Raw genomic sequence first — 10,426 nt, forward strand, 5'->3', positions numbered from 1 at the left:
CGGAAGTGGTGCTTCAGAAAAGCAGTACGTTGATCACTTCACGTAGAGATTAATGTAACAACACATATCTTTGTAGGAAAACGTATTTGTTATTAGTCTTCAGACTGATTTGTTGCAACGCGCCACAATTTCTTATAGCGTGAGAATCTCTGCATCTCAGAGCAGCACTTGTGCCGAGTGTCCTCAGTTATATGTTACATACATTCCAAATTCTGTCTGCTCCCACCGTTTTTGCTCTTTAGGACTCAGTTTGATACCATGGAAGTTATTCTCTAAGTCAACTATACATGTATTATCGACTTGTTTCTCTTTCTAGTTAGTGATGTCAACATATTCAGTTCCTGACTGATTCAGCGGAGTACCTTCTCATTTCTTATGTCATCGGTCGGCTGAATTTTCAGCATCCTTCTGCATATCCGCAACCCAAACGCTTCGATTCTCTTTTTATTTTCTTTACACTTCGTGATTCGTTTCCATGCAATACTCTGCTCCGAAAGTACGTTTCCAGAAATTTCATCCTTAAATCTAAGCTTCTACTTGAAACTTGTAGACTTCTTTTAGCGAGGAATGCCCGCTTAGCCTTTTTAATCTGCGTCATATGACCTCCTTGCTTCGTCCAACATGCCTTATTAAGCATCGCTTCCCTTAGTTAACTACGTCATTTCCAGACTGGATGTATAGATTATCGATAATTTCATTTCTGCAGTTGCATAGTGCTACCGTCTCTTCTTGCCTTCTCTCAACCTATTATTCGCGTTCTGTAGACTGTTTCGGTCAAACGATTCTGCAATTCTTCCTCACTTCCACAGAAGATTTGTGCGTCCTTTCGGATAATACAATTGATATCCTTTAACCTTCAATTTCAATGTCTTTTCTGAATATTTATTCAGTTTCGACCATTTCGTCTGCGATATCCACGCCTAACAATACAAAGTAATGACTGTACCACCTACTACATCCGATCACTATTCTCTTCGTAATCCATACTTAGTGGTTCTTGCCCATATATGACAAGTATGATTATATCTACGTTTCCCTAATGCACACACCTTTTTTCTGGGCCCTTAAAAATAGTATGAAGTTTTACATTGATGGTTACGTTTATCGAATCTGAAAAACCCTACGAAAGTATTTTGAGTTTATTTAAGATTTGCTTCTATTATCAAGCGTTATCTCACAACTGTTTCCTCTCCTTTTGGCGAACTATTCGACATCTACTAAATGCTCAGTTTTGTTATTGATTTATATATTAATCTTGTCAGCAACTTGGATGGATTACGTCGAACTAGTTGAAAAGTAGAGAATGAATTGGACTTCAGTCTTGAGCAATTTGACTTAGTGAATGTGACGCATCTGAATCTGCGTCAACCAACCTGATGTGGCAATGAGATCTACGCTGATCAAATGGATGAAAAGGCGAATCTACCGAGACCATCTACTTACTCGTAAATCGGAAAGCTAGGTGAATCAAAGTACACGACGACTCTAGATGCAGTAATATTCACTTTTAAAATAATATCCCATATAATAAGATTACAAGTCATTAATATGCAGAAGCCTTGTAAAAGCAGCCGGAGTTACGACTTCCACAGCTTTCATACATAATCTGAAAATCATTGCCAGTTGCGTCACCACGTGCGCTCATTAGAAAATTCATCAGTTATGCCACACTCAAGTGAATAATGTTTGCTGAGTATAGTTTTGCTGCCTCTAACTAAAAATTACATCTTATTAATAAATAAATAAATTTACTTAACGCGTCTGAGATCAATGTAGCTATTTTGTAAATAACGCTTTCTACATTACCTATATACTTCCTTATTTGTAAAGTCGTTTCAGCTGCTGCGGAAACGGTACATGCGTATTGGTTATATTGATACTGATTTGATTGTTATTCTAGAAATTCTAAGTTTCAATCTGATTATGCCAAGAACCGAAACGTCTTCATAAATAAAATGACGAACAAGGGGAAGCCATAACGCTGGGATCACAGATTTGCTTCAAAATTTATACACCTTTAGTAGACCATTAAAAAACATAATGTAGGAGTAGTAAGGTACACCACTATGGCAATTCCGAGAATACACCGAGAGAAGTCTTTCGTGTCTATAGTGTCGCTTATGTATCTGTGAGTAGTTACCGGACGTCAGAGTCCATGGCGGTCCAGTGGTCGCCTGCACGGTGGTTCAATGTGTTCGGTCAAAGAAATGGCTCTGAGCACTATGAGACTTAGCATCTGAGGTCATCAGTCCCCTAGAACTTAGAACTACTTAAACCTAACTAACCTAAGGACATCACACACATCCATGCCCGAGGCAGGATTCGAACCTGCCACCGTAGCGGTCGGGCGGTTACAGAGTGAAGCGCCTAGAACAGCTCGGCCACTCAGGCCGGCTGTGTTCGCTGTGGTCTCTATAATAAAAAGAAGACAAAGTGAAAGGATCACCAATGAACTTCATGGCTGTCATGTGACATCCGCTACGACCAAATACAACAACAACGAACAAATTGCAAAAAAAAGAGAAAAAGGTGTTTAGTGTTCGAGCTACGTACGACGAACGTGTATGAAGCAAGGGATCGGTTCTCGCTCTCACGACATTTTTAATCTCTACTGTCGGAAGAAAGAGAATTTTTCAAAATGTCAACGAGATACGATTTCCCTCAGAAACTCGGGACATTACGTACAAACGCTGGAAAACGCTTTCATTCGATGTGGTAGATGCCGTTCCAATTTATGTTTTCCGTGTGTGTATGACAAATACCATCCTGGAACGTGTGATGTCGATAGCGCATTTACTTTACTCTTGTGGTATGGTACACTGTGAATTACTACATTACTGAATAACGTCATTCGCAAATTATTTTTCGTGGTTTGTCTTGGGCTTTCCAAGTCCGTCCCTCGTACTTGAAAATTTAACTAAAAATAGTTATGAAATTCAATACAACATCAGGAAAATGCAAGTTTTTTTCATTATATTACCCCTTCAATGTCATTTAAAATAAATAATGTGGCCAGTGATGAAAAAATATGGATCAAGAAGTAAGTGTTTGCATGATTCATACCGTCACGTCAACCACGAGCCCCTCGCTACGCGCAGTCGCTAACCACTTTTCTTTTAAATCACAGTGACTGGGTACTATCATGGCACTTCAGTAGACCACAGATAAATCATCATATAATGTAAGCTGCAAATCGGAGAAAAAATTAATTATGATCACAAAATAATAAAAAAAGAGAACAGAAAAAGAAACAAGAACATAGCCAACAAACCACCATCAAGCTATCATCATATGTACCAACAATTTTTCATAGTTTTTCTATATTTCATTAGTTTTCCAAAATTTTATTTATTTTGTATGTAACATATTTATTTATTTGTTTATTTATTTATTTAGTTTTCATGGACAATCTAAAAGCAGAAGGACAATGATATAGATTATAATCTACATAGAAAAATTATAATGTGATTGCAAGAATTGTATTCGTTCATGTGTATATGTATATTACATCTATACATAATTTACAATAGCACTGGAGCGACACTGAGACAAAGCACAAAACAAAAAGAGAAGTGAAACTAGGAGACAACAAGCTGGAGCAAATCAGATGGGAACATGGATAACAAAGAAAACACCTAGCATCAGAAAAATTAAGTAAACCAGCACTTTGCCGACGAGAAACAAGGTTCAACAAGATGGCGAAGAGGTCTCGATATCGAGGTATTTGCTTGACCACAATGACTTTTCATAGCCTGCATCGTCGCACAGTTACATATTAGGAGCGTAAAATTTCTCTTGCAATTTTCTCGATATTCCCAGAGTACTGCACCTTACTACTTCCACTTGCTGTTTTAATGTTCTACTAAATATGTACAAAGTTTGAAGTAAATAGGTGATCCAAACGTCGTGGCATCCCCTTGTAAGCAATCCAGAAGACTTTATTCACAAAACGCTAACTCGTCTAGAAAATAAATCCGTATCACATGCTGTGAATTAATGACAGTAGGAAAAGGGAGGTCGGATGTCCACTGCCGAAGAAAAAAAGAAAGACGACATCAATTTCGATCAGATGATAAGATGATCCAGGCAGTAGCAGCCGGCCGAGACACAAGCAGCAATAGGGAAGTAACTGACTTCGTGACTTTCACGAGTTCCTAACCAGGAGCGAATTTTATAATGTCATCTGTATGCTTTAATAGATTTGTTTCTTGAGTTTCTGCGTTTTAATTTAATATCTAATAGCCACAGTTCTCACGTTTTCGTTTTCATCGGAAAGTAAACCCATTTTGTGACATATTACAAGTTCTTAATCACGGGCGAATTATTTAGTTTCAACTGAGTGCTTCGGTAGTTAGGTTTCGGAATCTCTGCGTATTAATCTAATTTATTAGACACAGTTCCTGCGTTTTCGTCAGGGTCTACAGCAGATTTACGCAGCACGTGCCGATAGTCCGTTTAGATTTCCACGATCTTTAGTATGGACAGGGACAGCGATTGTTGTGTGGGGATGCGGGCCGAGTTGGTGACACTTCGCTCTCTGGTCCAGGCCGTGATGGCCTCGGTTACACCGCTTGAGGCTGCAATGAATGGGCACTACTGTTGTTGGACGGCCGTGGCGTTCCAACGGACGTCCAGCACGTCCGAGTCCTTCGTTCGGTCCTCACCGGTGGCCTGCCCAGTGACTGGGTGGCTCCCCGCACTGAGGTTGACCCTTCACTTGTGGTCGGGTGGGAGGTCGCCCAGGGGCGTAGCAAGCAGCGAATGTCATCCCAGGCGGCTGCACGGCAGGCCTACTCGTTCTGTCAGGCAAACAGGTTCCGGGTGTTGTCTGCAGCTGATACTGTCGCTGAGCCTGATGCTATCGCCTGTTGTTTTAGAGGAAACCTCTCAGCCTGCAAGATCCGGACAGTCACAGAGGGTGGGATCATTGATAGTTGGGAGCTCTAACGTTAGCCGCGGTATTGGGCGTCTAAGGGGCATGGCTTCCAAGAAGGGAAAGAAAACCAATGTGTACTCCGTGTGCATACCAGGTGGAGTCGTTCTACATCGGGATGCCATGAAGAGCACAGGGTGCAGCCAACTTCAGGTGGTTGCTCATGTCGGTACCAATGATGTGTATCACTTTGGATCAGAAGAGATTCTGGTTTCGAGCGGCTAACAGAAGCGGTAAAGGCTGCCAGTCTTGCTTGCAAGATGAAAGCAGAGCTGACCATTTGCAGCATAGTGGACAGGACCGATTGCGGACCTCTGGTACAGAGCCGAGTGGAGGGTCTGACTCAGAGGCTCAGACGGTTCAGCGACGGCTTCTGCTGAATCGGTCAGGTGACCACTCTACGCACGTGGCGGCTACACGTGTAGCAGGAGGTATGTGGCGTGGGCTGAGCGGTTTTATAGGTTAGAGGGTCTCTGGAAAACACAAGAAAGGCTTCAGTCACAGAGGGTGCAGGCTGAACACAGGAAGAACGTAGATACAGGAACCATCGGTGTAACAGCTATAAATTATCGTAGCTGTTTTGGGAAAGTACCAGATCTCAAAGCGCTAATAGAATGCACTGATGCTCAAATTGGTACAGGCACTGAAAGCTGGGTAAAGCCGGAGATAAGCCCAGCCTAAATTTTACGAAGAACCTAATGGTGTTCCGAAAGGATAGGCTAAACATGGTTGCCGGTGACGTGCTTGTTGTTGTTAGAAGTAGTTTACCCTGTCGCGAACTTGATAGTTCCTGTGAGTTTGTATGGCCAGAGGTCATCTTGACAACCGGAACAAGATAATAATTGGATCCTTTTACCGACGTCTCATTTCAGATGATACAGTTACTGAAAGGTTCAAAGCAAACTAGAGTTTGATTTCAAACTCGTACCCGACTAATATGATTATAGTAAGTGGTGACTTCAATTTACCCTAGATATGTTGGCGAAAATACACGTCTAGTTCCGGGGGTACGCATAAAACATCATCCTAAACTGTGCTTACGTATTCTCTGAAAATTGTTTCGAGCAATTAGTTCATGTCCCCACGCGAATTTTAAACGGTTGTTAAAACACGCTTGACATCTTAGCAACAAATAATCCTGAGTTAATAACGAGCATTAAAACGGGTACAGGGATTAGCTAACACAGTGTTGTCGTAGCGAGACTGAATATTGTAACCACCAAATCCTCCAGAAATAAAAGAAAAATATACCTATTCAATAAAGCATACAAAAAGTAACTTGATGCCTTCCCTAGAGATATTTTCCACCGCTTCCAAATTAATAATGTGACTCTAGACCAGATGTGGCTTGAATTCAAAGAAATAATATCGGCAGCAATTTAGAGATCTATACCAAATACATAACAAACGACGCAGCTGAACAGCCTTGGTACACACAACGCGTCAGAACACTGTATCAGAAACAACGAAACAATAATGCCAAATTTAAACCGATGGAAAATCCCCAAGATTGGCAATCTTTACAGCAACTCGAAATGTAGTGCGTACTTGAAATTCAGACGTATATAAGAGTTTCCACAACGAAGCTTTGTCTCTAAACCTTGCAGAAAATCCAAAGAGATTCTGGTCGTATGTGAAATAAGTTAGCGGCAAGAAGCAATCAACGCCTTTTTACGCAATATCAATGGAGATACTACCGAAGGCAGTGCTGCCAAAGCAGAGTTACTAAACACTGCCTTCCGAAATGCCTTCACAAAAGAAGATGAAGTAAATATTCCAGAATTCGTATCAAGAACACCTGCCAATATGAATAACGTAGAAGTAAATATCCTCGGAGTAGTGAAGCAACTTAAATCTCTTAAGAAAAAATGTCTTTTGGGCCAGACTGTATGCCAATTAGGTTCCTTTCGGAGTATGCTGATGCATTAGCTCTGTACTTAACAATCATATACCACTGATTTTCTCTCGACGAAAGATCCGAACCCAAAGTCTGGAAAGTTGCACAGGTCACACCAATATTCAAGAAAGGTAGTAGAAGTAATTCACTTAATTACAGGCTCATGTCATTAAGTCTATATGCAGCAGGATTTTGGAACGTATATAGTGTTCGGACATTATGAATTACCTCGAAGAAAACGGTCTGCTGATACACAGTCAACATGGGTTTAGAAAACATCTTTCTTGTGAAACACAACTAGCTCTTTATTCACATGAAGTATTCAGTGCTATTGACAAGGTATTTCTGATCGTTTCCGTATTTCTGGATTTCTGGAAGGCTTTGGACACTGTACCACACAAGTGGCTTGTAGTGAAATTGCGTGCTTATGGAGTATCGTCTCAGTTATGTGACTGGATTTGTGATTTCTTGTCAGATCGGCCACAGTTCGTAGTAACTGACGGAAAGTCATCGAGTAAAACAGAAGTGATGTCTTTCGTTACCCAAGGTAGTATTATAGGCCCTTTGCTGTTCCTTATCTATATAAATGATTTGGGAGACAATCTGAGCGGGTTGTTTGCAGATGACGCTGTCGTTTATCGACTAATAAAGCCATCAGAAGATCAAAACGAATTGCGAAACGATTTAGAAAAGATCTCTGAATGGTGCGAAAATTGGTAGTTGACCCTAAATAACGAAAAGTGTGAGGTCATCCACATGAGTGCTAAAAGGAATTCGTTAAACTTCCGTCACACGATAAATCAGTCAAATATAAAGGGCGTAAATTCTACTAAATATCTGGCAATTACAATTACGAACAACTTAAATTGGAAGGAACACATTGAAAATGTTGTGGGGAAGCCTAACAAAAGACTGCGTTTTGTTGGCAGGACACTTTGAAAATGTAGCAGATCTACTAAGGAGACTGCCTACACTACGCTTGTCCGTCGTCTTTTAGAATACTGCTGCACGGTGTGGGACCGTTACCAGATAGGGCTGACAAGAGTACATCGAAAAAGTTCAAAGAGAGACAACACATTTTGTACTATCGTGAAATATGGGAGAGAGTGGCACTGGAATGAAGCAGGATTAGGGTTGGACATCACTGAAGGAAAGGTGTTTTTCGTTGCGACGGAATCTGCTCACGAAATTCCAATCACAAACTTTCTTCTCCAAATGCAGAATTCTTTTTTTGACACCGACCTACATAGGGAGATACGATCACCACGATAAAATAAGGGAAATTAGAGCTCATACGGAAAGATATAGGTGTTCGGTCTTTCCTCGCGCTATACGAGATTAGAATAATAGAGAATAGTCAAGGTGGCTGGATGAACCCTCTGCCAGGCACTTAATTGTGATTTGGAGAATATCCATGTAGATGTAGACGTAAATGTAGATGTAGATACCATATGCCACGTTTGGGATAGTAGATGTATACATAATGGGCTCAATGACGTCCAACAGTGACCGTAGTGGCTTACCTACCAGAGCGCCATCTGTGTCTACTCTTTAATAGGACATGTTCACAGGTAGAAGGCTCAGTGTGGTGCAAGCGTTTGAAGCAAGCAGGCAACCATATCATGGAGGCCTGCTTTATAGAGCCAACTGAGCGAGTTTGAAGGGGTCAAATTGAGGCCTTCGAGTGACGGGATGGTCCTTTTGGAGAAATGCCACACGAGTTGGACGTACTGCGTCAGTTGTGCAACGATGCTGCTGTCGGAGGCCACGTGAAAGAGGTTCTGGACGACCACGCACCACAGAAATTCGCCGGCATGTTAAGGACCACAGTAGCAGATCTTACCGCTATCACAGCATAGAAAAGAGGGCGTATGAGCCTTGAAGGGTTAATTCTAACTGTTAGGAATTGGTTAGTAGCAGTGGGCCTGCGTGCACGCACACCTAAAGCCCGTCTTCCACTCATGCTACAGCATCGGCATGCACAGCTCGACTGTTGCCGTCAGCTCGGTACGTACAAAATGTTGTTATACCCCTCTTTATTCGTTCTTGCTACAGGAAGGTGATGTATTGTTCGAACAGGATAACACTTGTCCACACACTGCCCGTAAAAGTCAACGTGCCCTGCAATAGGTGCAGCAACTTCCCTCTCCAGCACGATCTCCGGACTTTTATCCAATAGGGCACGTATGGGATTCGATGGTATGAGAAGTGGCTTGTGCGATTCGTCAACTACGGACTCTTCCAGAACTACGTGAACAGATGGAACAGACGTGGAGTAACGCATCTTACGACAGTATTCTCCGTCGGTACGATCTACTGGATGCCAGAGTCAGTGGCTGCATTGCTGTCTGTGGACGCTACACCAAGTACTGGTACGGGCGTTTCAGCGTGGGTCTATACGTGGTACCTCAGAACCGCTGTGTTGTTTATCTGTAAATGTAATCATTCATGTACGTATGTATGTATATATTGAACTGGGGGCCTAGAAATGACGGAGAGGCTTCATCCGTGTATGTCAGTGGTACACAGCCCCACAACAGGCTACAGCACCGAGCCGAGGGTTATTGTGCGGTTCGGTCCCCAATGGACCCCTCTCCCCCCCACCCTCCCCCCGGGAACGACTAATTGCAGACGAGTGTAACGCCAATGTTTGCGTGGTAGAGTAATTATGGTGTAAGCGTACGTGGAGACAGTGTTTCCGCAGCAATCGCCGACATAGTGTAACTGAGGTGGAATAAGGGGAACCAGATGGAAAACTGCCGTAAAAACCACCCACAGGCAGGCCGGCACACCGGACCTCGACACTAATCAGACTGGCGGATTCATGTCAGGGACCGGCACGGCTTCCCGCTAGTGAAGCAGTGTGTTAGACCACACGCCTACCTAGGCGGTATCATTTCATGTACTCCATATACATTTTCTCACCAATAAATTTTGAGTGGATTGGGAACCTCTCAAACTGTGTACCATATTATTCCAACAGTGTAATTACAATGTTGTTGACTTTTGTGAAAGCAGCACTCATACAGCTGGACCAAGATGTCTGATTGAACTGGATTTGTTGCAGGAGTCATCGAGGTTAGAACTAATTTAGTGCGACCATGAAAAACCTAAATCAGTACGGACAAAAGGGATACAGAAGTTGTGTAAAAATGTGAAACACCAAAAACACAACATATTACCATTCCTAACATGGTACACAAAATCGGATGGTATTCAAAACAACATCCAGTTGTCACAGAATGCCGAAATACAGGTCCTATATGATTTGTAAGGGAATCTTACACCATTCTTCCAACAAAACAATGGCAAGTTCAGGTAACTACAAAGGCTGTAGACAGCAGTCACGCATTCTTTTCTCTGAAGTAGACCACAAAGGCTGAATTATATTGAGGACTGCTGATTACGGTGGCCAGGAGAGACTTGACAATTCATCCACGTCCTCACACAACCACTACTGTACGGTGCCCGCAATGTGAACAGGGGTCCTGCAGTTTTGGAACACAGCATCATCATTGGGAGCATGATCACATGAGATTGGTTTGATCACCTAGAATATTCATATAATCCTTAGCCGTAAAGCGACCTTGGATACT

Source organism: Schistocerca americana, chromosome 5 (assembly GCF_021461395.2).
Source record: "Schistocerca americana isolate TAMUIC-IGC-003095 chromosome 5, iqSchAmer2.1, whole genome shotgun sequence".
In the NCBI taxonomy this organism is placed as follows: domain Eukaryota; kingdom Metazoa; phylum Arthropoda; class Insecta; order Orthoptera; family Acrididae; genus Schistocerca; species Schistocerca americana.